This window comes from Rattus norvegicus, chromosome 12, assembly GCF_036323735.1.
Source record: "Rattus norvegicus strain BN/NHsdMcwi chromosome 12, GRCr8, whole genome shotgun sequence".
NCBI lineage: Eukaryota > Metazoa > Chordata > Mammalia > Rodentia > Muridae > Rattus > Rattus norvegicus.
In genome coordinates, this window is record NC_086030.1 from 3,267,946 (window position 1) to 3,282,881 (window position 14,936).

Sequence of the window (14,936 nt, forward strand, 5' to 3'; positions counted from 1 at the left end):
GGAAGAGCAATGCCTTTTACTACCATCTCCATTTGTACAACATCACTATGCAAAGCTAAAAACAGAGGGGTGGAGATTGTGGAGTCCTTAGAAGTTGAGGGTCTTTTCTTTTGATTAAGGCACATATTTTTCCTATGTAATTTTTTCCCTTGCTTTTTCACTAGTGATGGGTGACATCTTTCCTGGCCTGAGATATACTGGGGTCCAATTTTTGGATTACCAGAGCTTCTATTTTAGATATGACAGGCCCACCAAGGATCCTACTGCATACAGAAGGTATGAATAAGTCCCAGTTGCTAGAGTAAGTTCAAAAAGTCTGTGACAACAAAGACCTGATTGAGAAAACAAGGGACAAGCTGTTCATCAAGATCATAGTTGTATGATAGTAAAAAAATGTGAATAAGGCATCAGGTGAAAAGATCAATTAGGAGGTCATAGGCCTAGAAGGGGTAGCCTTTGCTCTCAGCGGAGCTGCCATTCTTTCACCCATTCCTTGACCCCTGCCACAAGACCAGAGATTTCCCCAAACAACTGGCTGGCCTTACTCAAAGACCTGGCAGGGCTTCTCCCTGTAGAATAGGAACTGCAGAGTCCTTGAGGATCCACAAAGAGGTCTCCTCCACACAAGTTCCTTGTTGGAAGGAAAATATTCCTGCAGAATCCTGCCATGGCAGTAGGAATTTCAACTAGGCTGCTCTTACGTCCAGCTCACTGGATGCAGGCCTGAGGCCCAGAGGTATCTGGGGAAAGAAGCAGCACACACTACCTCACAGCTCTCTCTTTGTTGGATGCAACTGCTAGAACTGTAATAGGATTTTTGTTTCTTCGTTTGTTTAATAGAAATACCTACAAAGCTGGTTAAAGTTGCAACATGCCTTTAATACCAGCGTACAGAATTTTTTTAAATCACTGTTTTATGTCTGGATATTGTTTTTACTCCCCTCAGCAAATATCTCTGTGCTTAGAATGTTAAGCACATGCTCTGGAGAGACCTATTATTCAAGTTAGGCAAAGCTTTTGTTCTTACCAACCAGTCCACAGATGATGCCATTACTTACTTTCAAATAAGAAAACAATAATAGAGAGGTGAGTTAATCTGTAAGCTATCACAGAAGAAACACATCATGACTGTGGAATGGCACCCCAATCTTTTGCATTTTCTAAGTTCTTTTATTTCTTCTTTTTGTTTTTGACATTTTTATTGGATTTTTTTGGGTATATTTCATTTTTTTTTCAATCCTCACAGGTATCCTTTATTCCTCTCCTCCCATTTACAAGTAGGAATTTCACCTGTAATTGTTAGTCCAGATAGTTCAGTCTCTGGCTTAGATGTCCCCTTGGCCTGTTGCCTTAGCATAAGCTGTGTTAGAGGCAGGCTCAATGGTTCAGGACTGAACAAATAATAAATTCCACTACATCTGGATTCCTAGCCTTACAGTCAGAAAGGGACTATATTTCTATTCACTATGGAAAAAAAAAACAAAAAAACAAAAAGCAGACCCAGTTCATTAACAAGTAAAAAAAATTTCTCAAGTATATTAAAGGGTTTACCATGGTCATACAGTTTTTCAAATACCTGGCATTCATCGTTTTTCAAATCCAAAAATTTCTTTCTTGTTCACATTTTCTTTTTTTGATTATTTCTTAGTTTTTTTAAATTTGATTTTTAATTGATATATTTCTTTATTTACATTTCAAATGTTATTCCCTTTCCAGGTTTCCAGTCCATAAGTCCCCCTCCAGCGCCCCCCCCCCCGACCCCATGTGAGTCTTTCACTTGTTTTGTTAAAGTAACTGAAAGATAATTTATATTATTTGGGCCTATTGTGAGGGGTATCATTTCCCTAATTTCTTTCTCAGCCTGTTTACCCATTGAATAGAGGAAGGATACTTAATTCTTTGAGTTAATTTTATACTCCAACAGTTTGCTGAATTTGTTGATCAGATTAAGTAATGCTCTGGTGGAAGTTTCGTGTCACGTAAGTATACTATCATATCATCTTCAAATATTAGTATTTTCACTTCTTCCCTTCTAATTTGTATCCCTTTGACCTACTTTCATTGTCTGATTGCTATAGCTAGGACTTCAAGTGCCATATTGAAAAAGTAGGGAGAGAGTGGGCAGCCTTGTCTAGTCCCTGATTTTAGAAAACCTGATTTTCCTTCAAGTTTTCTCAATTTAGTTTGATGTGAGTTACTGGATTGCTGTATTTTGCTTTTACTATGTTAAGATATAGGCCTTGAATTCCTGATCTATCCAGGACTTTATTCATGAAAGGGTATTGAATTTTGTCAAATGATTTCTCAGCATCTAATGAAATGATCATGGGTTTTTTTCCATTGAGTTTGTTTACATGGTGTATTTCGTTGATGGATTTCCGTATATTAAAACATTCCTGCATCCCTGTGATGAGGCCTACTTGATCAAGATGGATGATTGTTTTGATGTGTACTTGGATTCAGTTTGCAAGAAATTTATTGAGCATTTTTGCATCAATATTCATAAAGGAAATTGGTCTGAAGTTCTCTATCTTTGTTGTATCTTTGTGTGGTTTAGGTGTAAGAGTAGTTGTGGCTTCATAGAAGGGACTTGGTAGTACTCTGTCTGTTTCTGTTTTGTGGAATAGTTTGCACAGTATTGGTATGAAGTCTTCCATGAAGGTCTAATAGAATTCTGCACTAAACCCATCAGGTCCTGGGCTCTTTTTGGATGGGAGACTTTTAATAACTGCTTCTATTTCTTTAGGAGTTATGGGGTTTTTCCATGGTTTATTTGTTCCTGATTTAACTTTGGTATCTGGTATCGGTCTAGAAAATTGTCCATCTCTTACACAATTTCGAGTTGTGTTGAATATAGGTTTTTGTAGTACAATCTGATGAGTTTATTTAATTTCTTCAGATTCTGTTATTGTGACTCCCTCTTCAGACCTCATTTTATTAATTGGCATACACTCTCTGTGATCTCAGGTTAGTCTGCCAAAGGGTTTATCTATCTTATTGATTTTCTCAAAGAACCAGCTCCTGGTTTTGTTGACTCTTTGTAGAGACCTTTTTGTTTCTTCTTGGTTGATTTCATCCCTGAGTTTGATTATTTCCTGCCTTCTACTGCTCTTGGGTTTATTTAATGCTTGTTCTAGAGCTTTTAGGTGTGCTGTCAAGCTGCTGACATATGCTCTTTCCTGTTTCTTTTTGCAGGCACTCAGAGCTATGAGTGTTCCTCTCAGTGCTGCTTTCATTGTGTCCCATAAGTTTGGGTATGTTGTATCTTCATTTTCACTAAATTCTAAGAAGTCTTTAATTTCTTTCTTATTTCTTCCATGACTAAGTTGACATTGAGTTCATCTTCCATGTATATATGGGCTTTCTGTCATTTTTGTTGTTATTGATGACCAGCCTTAGTCCATTGTTATCCAATAGGATGAATGAGATTACTTTTATCTTCCTGTATCAGTTGACGCCTGTTTTGTGACCGATTATATGGTCAATTTTGGAGAAGGTACCATGAGGTGATGAGAAGAAGGTATATCCTTTGGTTTTAGGGTGGAATATTCTATAAATATCTGTTCAATCCATTTGTTTCATAACTTCTGTTAGTTTCTCTATGTCTCTGGTTAATTTCTGTTTCCCCGAACTGTCCATTGGTGAAAGTGGGGTGTAGAACTATTATTGTTTGAGGAGCAATGTGTGATTTGAGATTTAGTAAAGTTTCTCATGGTTTAGGGACACAACTGCTATACAACTGACAACTATAGCAATCACCCAGAACATCTGCACAAAGCCCGTGACGGTTGGCCACATGAGGATGAGTGGCTTTCAAAGTTCATCATGATTTTTGGTAAGATCTTCCTTGTAATTGATGGCTTGACTTCCCACAAACATGTTCCAGTTTTGTAGAATCTCCTCCTTGGTTAGCATCTCATCCTTTCAGTGGCGAATCTCATCCTTGTCCAGCTTCCCATCCTTGTTCAGATCTGGGAAATCATTGAACTGCTCCCATTTGGACAAAACCCAGTCTGGCTCAGGGCCATTGTCCTCATGGGAAAAACATGTCCACAATATACTCATCCTGGTCCACAAGTCCTTCCCTGTTCTTGTCGATATCCTCCAGGGTTTCCAGAACTACAATCTCCTTCATATGTTTCAACTGCTCTGGGTTCAGAAAGGCAATGAATCCCTCCCGAGTACCTGTCAGGTTGCTTTCAATGTCTGAAGCCTTAAACCTCCTCTCATCTCATGGAGGCATTTTTTTAAAGGTGTGATGATCAGAGCTATCTTGGAATTCAGCAAGGTTTCCCAGGTAGTAGCCATAAGTGGACTGCTTGTATTCTTCCCAGGAGATCTTTTCGTCTATGTCCCTATCATAATCCTTCCAGAGTTTAGCCACATTATGGTAGATGTATCTTTTTGGTACCTGTTCGATCCAAACTTTCAGCTGCTCAGTAGTAACAAGGCCGCCTCCATCACTGTCTATTGGATCAACAATTTTCCCCAGCCTCTCCTTGCTCTCATCCAGGCTTAGCTATCAAAGGTCTTGGAATGCTCCTTGCCCAGGAAGACCTCATGATCATACAGGAAGGTGTGCTTGTCCTCTGGTGGCCACTGGCCCAGCTCTGAATCGGGACAAACTATGTGCTCCTTGCTCATCATGCTCTTGGACCTGAACGCCAGCACCAGTGCCAGCAGCAGCCCATGGAGAGTCCCAGGCTGACACCTGGCACCAGAGTCACGAACAAAGGGAGGCAGCAGGGAAGTAGGGGGCTAGCAGCACCTTATCCGCTGTCCCCTCCCCAGAGAGGGATTTTGTTACATTTCAAATGTTATCCCTTTTGCTGGTTTCCCATCCATAAAACCCCTTATACTCCCCCTCCCCCTTCTACTATGAGGGTGTTACCACACCCACCCAACCACCCAGGCCTACCTGCCTCCCTGTTCTGACTTTCCCCTACACTGGGGCATCAAGCCTTGATAAGATTAAGGGCTTCTCCTCCCATTGGTGCCCAACAAGGCCATCCTCTTCTACATATGCAGCTATAGTCATGGGTCTGTCCATGTGTACTCTTTGGATGATGGTGTCAGCCTGGGAGCTCTGGGTGTTCCTTATTGTTGTTCTTATGGGGCTGTAAACCCCTTCAGCTCCCTCAATCCTTTCTCTTACTCCTCCATTGAGGATCCTGTTCTCAGCTAAGTGGTCGGCTGTAAGCATCTGCCTCTGTATTTGTCATGCTCTTTAGTCTACTTATTGAACAGATCACCACAGAAGAACAAAGATGTATTGTCTTGGAGTGATGTTGTATCGACAAATAGATGATTTCTTACTTCTTAATGATGATTGTAAAAGAATTCCTAAAATTAGATTAGTAATTCAAAGCCCGTTTATAATAGGACTGCTCTTATGTTCTCTCTGATAATCAAAATTGCATTGAAAACTCTGCCATTCTTAAAGTGTCATGAGTAAATTACTTCTGCAATACCAAGCGGGCATCTCCAAATTAGAGCCCATTCTAAGAGCGTATAAACCAATTAACCAAAGTTCATAAAAAGAGAATTAATGACTTAATATAGGTGCAAGGACCAAACATAAAAAATTGACTGGATTTGCCTATAGGTAATTTCACTTACTCTTTTCTCACAAAAATTACAGTTTTTACTCTCCACGAACCTGTAGAGCCAGTGACAGATGATGACAGTTTATCCTGATAATTACTCTTAATGGATATGCATGTAAATATTCTCTGTTGTAAACTTATTATTCAACTTATGATTTGAATTCGTGTGCAAACTTGTGGTGAACTTTTTACCATGTGATGATGTATTCAGAAAGATATACAAATGCTGAGGACAAAGCAAGAGAAAGCTTTTTACACAGAACTGAACCGAAGAGGACAAAACTCAAGAAGAACTTAGAAGTAAAGGCATAGTGTTGAGAATAAGGCCTTGAGAGTAAGGAAATTATTGTGACATAAGAGCAAGAGGAAAGGAGATAAGAAGAGTGCAAAGAGAACTTTTTAAGCGATCTTTTTGGAGGCAAACTTTTGTACAAACTTTTAGGAAAACTGAAGAACTTATATATAAATGTTAAAATCACTGTTCATTAGCCTTCAGCATGGCTCACTGGCTAGCCTCTGCTCTTCACTCAGGCTCACTGGCTAGCCTCTGCTCTTCAGTCAGCCTCATGGGCTAGACTCTGCTCTTCAGCCTTCAGCGAGGCTCACTGGCTAGCCTCTACTCTTCAGTCAGCCTCATGGGCTAGCCTCTGCTTTTCAGTCATGCTCACTGGCTAGCCTCTGCTCTTCAGTCAGGCTCAATGGCTAGACTCTGCTCTTCAGTCAGGCTCACTGGCCAGCCTTTGCTCTTCAGCTAGGCTCACTGGCTAGCCTTTGCTCTTCAGCTGGGCTCACTGCCTAGCCTCTCCTCTTCAGCTGGGCTCAGTGGTCTATGGGGTCCTAGCACATTGCTTAACCATCTGCTCATGACTGCCTGACCACACTGACCACCTGACCGCACTTATTTCTTAAAGCCATTCTCTAGAAAGATCACAAGAAACCAAAGAGAAACACCACCGGGACCTTTTCCCATGGGCTCCGCTTAACCTTAAGTAATTTTGTTACTGCTTTAAAAAAGTGAAATACAATTTTTGCTATTCATATGGCCAAGAGAGCTGTGCAGTAGTCATTGCTTTATGGAATTTGGTGCTAAATCAAAAGATTCCTTTATTCTATTACAATGTTATCTGTATGTTGTATGATGTATCTTTAGAAAACACAACACTAAATTCCTAAAATTTACATGTTTTAAGACATCAGTTCATGGAGAAACATAACTGCTTACCTATCTAGACTGACCTTTTTTGCTATATTGCAGGTACAATCAAGTTTCTACACTACTTCCATGATTTTCAAGAAGGCTTAAGACAAAAATAACTTGAACATAATGGCCAGAAAGGGGATTCTGTCAAGTTGTCTTATGTGGGACAAGATACCAAGATATGACTGGTAAACCTAAAACCACCTGTTCCCAAAACTAACAGAACGTATAGAAAATACATACTTTCTTACCATTCTTCTGCCCTGATGGTTAAGTGATTTATTGAGCACCTACTATGATCTTAGCACTGTGCATCTAAGGGTGAAATGGTGAATAAAAAACTTAATAAAAAGCTTCATTAAGGAATAAAGAAAAATGAAACATAACTTTGAAACTCAGATTCCATTTAAGCAACACTACGATTTCTTAACTGGTGATTTCTGAAAATTTCATCATTTTTACATGGGCTTCAACAGTAATGATACTCAGTCTCGATTTTGTTAGTCGCAAATATGCAAGTCACACTTCTTTCTTGGCTCCCACAACTGTCAACGGGAACAACACTGTCACTGTCCATTGTGCTTCCCTATCAATCCTGCTATGGATGGTATAAATTCGAGTCTTTTAAATGTGAATACAGGCCACCAAAAATCCTTGAGAGCAAATTACACAAACCGGTATATTCTCTAAAACATTCACATAGGATTTTACTGATATCACAATGCAAATTCACCAAAAATATTTAACCAATAAAAGCAGAAATATTGAATAGGTCTACAAAAAGGATCGGTAATCATATATACTTGAAAACAACTATCATGGAAACAAAGGATGTACTAGGAGATAAGATACATCACTAAAAGCTACACAAGCAGCAAAAAAGACACTACATTTCTTGGTTTAAAAGTTAGGTGATGGGGGTTGGGGATTTAGCTCAGTGGTAGAGCGCTTGCCTAGCAAGCGCAAGGCCCTGGGTTAGGTCCCCAGCTCCGGAAAAAAAAAAGAAAAAAAAAAGTTAGGTGATACACTTGATCTTTAAAGACAGGCAATGAACTTGATCTTGAAGCTCTCCAACTGTGCCCTGTCTGCATAGAAACTAAAGCAGTAGATGACAAGGCTAGATGCAGTTTTACAATGGCCTCTTTTTTTTTTTTTTTTTTTTTTTGTACAATATACTTACTTATATGTTAGACAATGCAGCTGTCTTCAAACACACCAGAAGAGGGCATCAGATCTCATTACAGATGGTTGTGAGCCACCATGTGGTTGCTGGGATTTGAACTCAGGACCTCTGGAAGAACACTTAGTGCTCTTAACCACTGAGCCATCTCTCCAGCCCTCACAACGGCCTCTTACACGGCATCAAAGTGCTCTACTTCACTAGATGGATCCAGGGTGATAACAGAGAAACGTTCACAGTTCCTGAGCACTTCTGAGTTCAAATACCTCCAGCGCCAACTCTGTGCTGTTGGCACATTCTGACCTGTATCCTAATTGTTGTCAGCCACAAAAAGGACGGGTTAGCACCACACAGTATTCACTGCCCTATTCTAAAAACCCTTTCGATTCTGAAAAAGCAACATTCCATGCTTGCTCCATATTTGAGGAAGCCAAATGGTTGGTCTGGCTCAAGGCTTTACTTTTCTTAGCTTATCAACTTTCTTTTTCCACTTCTTGTCACAGGAAATATTTTTTATGCTGCAACTACACTGCAATATTTGAACGAAACCACCATAAACTCTGGGTGTCACCTCCTGAAATTTAAAATTCACCTAGCAATTCGTGGCCTTCTAAACAGCACCATGGAAAATAAACGAAAACAAGCAAAATCATTCCAAAGGCACTTGCTGATCTGGAGGCCTGCTCAGAGCAGGTAGGGGAAGAATTAAATTATGCGGAGCTGTAATCTCTCAGAGCTTTGCAGGCTAAAAAAGAGGGAATCTCTGTTTCTGTTCCCTTTCTCCAAGTAATTGAAGGAGGGGTATTTTACATCCTCCCAATACAATCCCTTGCAAGGGGCAACCAATTACAAATAGATTAGAAGAAATCTATTAAATAATATATATATTCATTGCCTGAGGTTTTAAGAAAATATATTCCCACGATGCCCGATTCCCGTTCTTTAACATACAATAGAAACATTACAGGGAGCGCGCCACCAGGCTAAGCTGCCTCTGAAAAGCCTGTCCTGCCCTGGGAGGTACAAGGCCATTTAATTCAAGTCAATCTAGAGAGCGGTGAGAGCCCCAAGTTTCTCTGGGGATGTCAGAGCACAGCTCTCATGCACACTCCAAATCACCTGTCCAATCTTTCTCAGTGCCATGGGCTTTGCAATCCCTGCTTCAGCTCTCCAAACATCCCTGAATCCTCGCTTCCCCTACCCAATGGGCTCACTTTGCAACGCCTCCTTTTGGCACTGCTTCCCCAGGGCTGGGAGAGTGAGTTCAAGAATGCCCGCGGGTCTCCTACCTACATTGATGCTGCTGCTCTGGCAGCTTGCTGTCCCTGGGGACCAGACCTGCGGCAAGGGTAGGGGTCTGTGCGAATGCCATGCCTCGAGGTACCCTGGCAGGACTGGCCCGGGCTATGTCCCTGGACACTCCGAGGCTGAGGTCACCATTGGAAACCCCGCCACTGTCAAAGCACGCCGGACCGTGGCCCAGGTGACCCCCAGCGCCGCTACTGCCCCCTTACCTGGCTGCTTCTTCCACGTTTCCTTTTCTTTTTTTCTTTCTCTTTTTGATCGCGATGTGGCGCCTGCAAAGAGCTCGCCTCCAGCAAGGAGGACATCATGCAGGCAGAATCACCTCTTTGGCCTGCGGCGGTCGGAGAGGGAGAGAGAATTTAGTCACTCTCAGCGCCGGCCCCACTGCTGGGACTTGTGAAAGAAAACCACGCCCAAGCACACGCGCCACTGCAGTCGCCAAAAACGTCGTGCGCGCTGCTTCCCGTCAGGCCCTGAGCTCACCTACGAATTCCCAGTGCCTTAAGGTCCCACGCTCACTGAAGAGCTCTGTGTGCCCTCAGTCCAGGCTCATGCTCGGTGGAGCCGGGGTGGGGAGGATACATGCAGCCACTCCGCAACACGGGCAACGCGGGGAGGCGCGTAATGCGGAGGTCCGGGCTCCAACAAGGCCCCTAAGTCCCCTCTCGTGGCTCTGTGGAGGCCCAGGGCTGCTTCTGAGCGCGCCCAGGCACACCATGATCTGCCCACGACCATCGCCTGCTGAGCTGCACGCTGCCCCCTACAGGCCGCGGGGATCTGTTCAGGCGCCAGTGCGAGCATTGGGATTGTGTTTGAAACTCTCCTAAACCGGCTCAGCAGGGCACAAGCCACCCCCACCTGTCCTCACCTGAAGGCATCCTTAGGGGGCAGCTAGCTCACATCCCACAGGTAGGCCGCTGGGCACCTGGCCATGGTCTTGGTTCTGCACCTTGTTGCCAGCCCCCCACTCACAACCCGGTCCCTTCCATCCTGCTCCCACCGAACTTCCTCAGTGGAGCAAACCCATTTCACATACAGAAATCAATTCCTTATATGTCCCAGGACTGCTAATCCCAACAGGACAGAATGAAGGGGTCTTCCTGTAGGAGTTCTCTAAAAGTGATGTTTTCACTAATCACCTAAATGATCCTGCCATTCCTGTAGTAGACTCTAATCTTCTGCATTTACATGTCAATAAAAAAAATTGATGTAGCCAACAAAGATTCTTCAACCCTTTCACTGAGAGCTCTGAAGTGAGTAGGGGCATCCTGAGAGTCATACACCCAGAATGGGTTGTTGTTTTAGTTGTTTGTTTGGCTGTTGTTTATGGACCTACTGTCTAATTCACAAATGCCCTCCAAAATGAACACTTGTCTAGTTCACTCTAAATTCCCAACAGATCGTATCAGGGAGATTTCGTTGAAATAAACTTGGGATTTAAATTAAAACCTTCCCCAAAGCATTTTGGCAGATCTGTAACTAATGATGCCAGACACCCAAGGCCTGTACCAGGTTCTGATTGATCCCTGACCTAAGTACTTGTCTCCCACAAACTCCTGCTCACACATGGGTTAGAAAGATACCGGCTCCACAAGCAGCCAACGGTCTGGTACCTTGATATGGTGACAGGAAGAGGCGTGTTCCTGGAACATGCAATTCTTGGCTCGCAACCGGATTTTTAAGCTCAGTTAAGAGGTTTTTTTCCTTACAAACAATACAGTAAGCAAGTATTTCTCCTCCTTCATGCCTATGCCTCTTCAGTTACTAAGGGATTTCCATCACGCCTGTTCTGTGAGGAATGGTGTTCAAGACATTGTAAATAGTATGCCAAAATCTTTGCTGAAGTGTTTTCATGGCATTGTAAATTTCATAGAAGTTAGAGTTCTTTGCACATGCACTTATCCATCCATATTGACCTATAAAACATTTTAGTCTTCTACTACAGAGTCAACTAACTGGGACTCACAGGGGCTCACAGAGATTGAACCATCAAACAAAGAGCATACAGGGAGCTAGACCTAGGCCTCCTACACATAGTAGCAGATGTGCTAATTGGTCTTCATGTGAGTCCCCTAACAATTGGAGTAGAGATTGTTGCCAACTCTGTTGCCTGCTATTGGATCTTCTTCCCCTAACTGGACGGCCTGTTTGTGCCTCGGTGGGAGAGGATGCACTTAGTCTTGTTATGAATGGAGGTTCCAGGGTGTGGCAGTACCCAAGTGGGACTTCCCCTTCTCTAAGAAGAAGGGAGGAGGAGGAGGTAGTGGGGGAAGGATTTGTAAGTGTTGAACTGGGAGGAGAAGAGGGATGAGGGGCTTATTAGGATGTAAGGTAAAAAAAAAAAAAGAAACAAGGAAAAAAAACAATAATCCCTAAAAAATAAAAACTGCTTTAGTCTTCTAAATCTAAGCTGCTGATTCCAAAGAGAGAGAACTAGAACCCTGAGAGAAACAGATGATCTCTTTGAAAAAGAAAGGTGCCTGCTTAGCAAACAGAGACTGTCTCAGAGAAGTGCACTCATCAATTCTGAAAGGCAGGTTGGTGTAACGAGGATCACAGGTTGGGAATATTCCCAGGATGAAAATGAAAGAACATATGAGAACTAGGGCCTTGCTTGTGCAGCCAGGTCAGTCATCGAATGCAGGCAAGAATAGAACAGCAGAGAGGACTGAAAGGTGTATTAGTGGTCCTCCTGGCATGTGCGGCTGATTCCAATCCTCAGGTAAGAGGCATGAATTCTAAGAATTCAAGAATTCTAAGAACATCTAAGATTTCTGGGGTGAGTAGGACATCAGAGAGTAGTTCACATCCAGGTTGTCCGCAAAGCATGCTTACATCCCTATGAGCTGACACCACTCCCTTGTGACAGAAGGAAAAACAGCATAGCAAGAGCAGGCACACATTTGTTCCCATTTCACAGACAAGATGCTAAGGCATAACTGAAATTATGCAGCTCTTCTAGAGCCAACCACGTTTATGTCACAACTGATCAATTTCAAGGACGCCATCCACTAAAGTACAGGTCAATAGAATGGGTAGTTGTAGACAGGACCATTGTTTCCAGAACAGTCCCACGACAGTCACCTGGATAGTTAATACCTGAACCAGAGCACTGAGGTTTGGAGAATGCCCATCTTCTTGTTCTTTCCCCATTTTCCTCCCTGGAACCACAGGACTAAGAGATACTTCCGAATATCCAGGAACCATCACCATCTTGGTAAGCTTGAGGCTCGTCCATGTAGCTCAGCAAAGAAGCAGTGAGTTTGTATCAGGCACGTGGTTTCCTTTAAAGGTTTCTCAAAGTCTCCTCTCTTAACTCACACAAATACACATGGGCTGTTACTGCTCTTTCCCCATTTTATGGAGAGAAATAAGGAGTCAGGATGATGAGTGTCCTGACAAAGAAGTGAGATCTCTCTTACACTCCGGAGTAGCTTAAACCCCACCCTACTCTACCAAAGACATCTCCAATCTCTGAACTGCACAGAGAAGACTCAGCTGCCTCCTCCACTCCTCCTGTATTTAAAGGAGTGTGAGTCTTGAACCTCCAGGATGGTGGTGGGATGTAATTAAGGCAGAAGGATTCTGGAAGAAAAAGATTAAAACCAGAGCTTCCTTTTACTCCAGCTGCTCCAAACTAAAGAACTGGTGGGGCTTGAGCTCGGTCCCATCTGGTGGACATCTGACCTCAAGCTCCTCTGGAAGCAACAAGGGAACATTTGAGATTAAATGAAGGAGACACAGAGAGAACTGCTTGTACTAATTTCACCCTGGTCGGGGAGGAGGCTAACGAGAGAACTTTCCCCAAACTGCCTGCCAGAGTCCTATTTCATTTAGATGATGCAATGGCTTATCTAGGAAGTCCAACAAAGTATCTCCAATCAGCCTGTGACAAAATGTACCTCAGCAAGGCCATTGACTGCACAGGGTTGGCTACATGACTCAGGCAGGAGGGCTCTCTGCAAAGGGCAAGTGCTGAGATGACTAAGAATCCCAGGACACTGAGAGCAGATGATCAGCAAGAATTAAACTGAATGCTGAGAATAGGAACCTATGGGTGGGTCATAACATCCTGGAAGCTCCCTCTGTAAGCACATATGGGAACAGCAGGGGACCCTGAGAAATATGACTGCAGGTGAAGGCACTATAATATATGACAGAATCTTCAGACAAATTGAAAAGAAAGTCCACGGCTGACAGGGGAACAGGAGAAGTAAAGCAGACTACGCAACATATGGAGAGTATACAGAGAACAAAGGGTTAAAACATGCTCTTTAGTTACACAAACTAATTGTATATAGCAATAGACAAATGCCCTTCTGCTGAAAGAAGAAACAAGAGCATGAATTCTATGACAGCATATTCTCCCATTACATTTACATTTAAATAAAAAGAATAGTGTTCTACAGAGACAAGGTCAGAAAAATAAAAGCCAATGTTCCACACTAGTCCTCTCAGAAGGAAACTGGAGTAAAAATGAACACATATTAACTCTGTACCCAAAATGCCTAGCACGGAAGTAATGAGCCAAAACACAGTAAGAAAGTAAAAACACAATCGTATAAAGTAATCCAACACAAAAGTAGTATGCATTCTGACAAATCAGGACAAACTGGCAGACTACTAACCAATAAAAAAACAGCAAAAAGGTTTCGCTGTGGTCAGCGAAAGGTTAAATTGATTTTTATTACATTTTAAGAAACACTGTTCAGTGTTAGTTATTCAGCTTAGTGGTAAAGGGTTTGCCCTGGGTTTCATCCCTAGCCTGCAAACAAAGGAACCAAAAAAAGCCATTATTCTGAGCTGCAAGTGTCTGACTAATTGATTTAATAGTCATACTTTCCTGACTTTGCACAGGCATGTAATAAAAACACAGAGTCAGAAACAGAAAACAGTTGGGTGAGCTAGGTGATATTTTCGCAGTACATTAGTTATGAGTTCTTTCAAAGCTTTTAAAAAATAAGTCATTCCTATACTACTTAAATTGCTCTAAGATAAAGTTTTAAGGTACAGCATGCTTTCTTCAAAACAGTATGAATTTTTTGAGCCCCAACTTCATCATTAAATTACAAAACCTGAGTAACATTTTACAATTAAAGAAAAAGAGGAGGGAACCCATCCAACAGAGAAACAGTCAAGATTCTCCCTGGAGTAGACTGTTTGTATCCGTGTACTTGACTATAAAAAATTAGCAACACAGGTATGGCTCCTTCTACACCAACTGCCACTAAGTACCATTTGGACATTCCATCACAATGTTCTCAAGAAGAAAGATTGCAAACAAACACAAAAAAAGAATGAAATTTAATATCTTTTTTATCAGGCTGGAGAGCCAGCTTGGTGGTTAAGAGCTCTACTTCTCCTTTGCTCCCAAGTTCAATTCCCAGCAACCACATGGTGACTGACAACTATCTTTAGCGGGATCCAATGCCCTCTTCTGTCTGGTGCTCTCTTCTATCATGCAGGCACACTTGCAAACGAATGCTCATGTACATAAATAAATAAATCTTTAAAAACTAAAACCTTCTAATCAAGTTAATGTATCTACATCTAGAAGCTAGAAAAGGGTCACAGCAATATTAAAAATTAAAATAATTCAGAAATGGCAAAGGGATGTAAGAGAGTCATAAAATTCACTGGACAAGAT

At 42.2% G+C, this 14,936-nt stretch overlaps 1 pseudogene; it reads right to left on the bottom strand.

The window, feature by feature from the left end:
• Positions 1-1,168: 1,168 nt before the first annotated feature.
• On the bottom strand, positions 1,169-9,356 carry LOC134481318 (reticulocalbin-1-like; annotated as a pseudogene).
• Between the last annotated feature and the right edge of the window lie 5,580 nt (positions 9,357-14,936).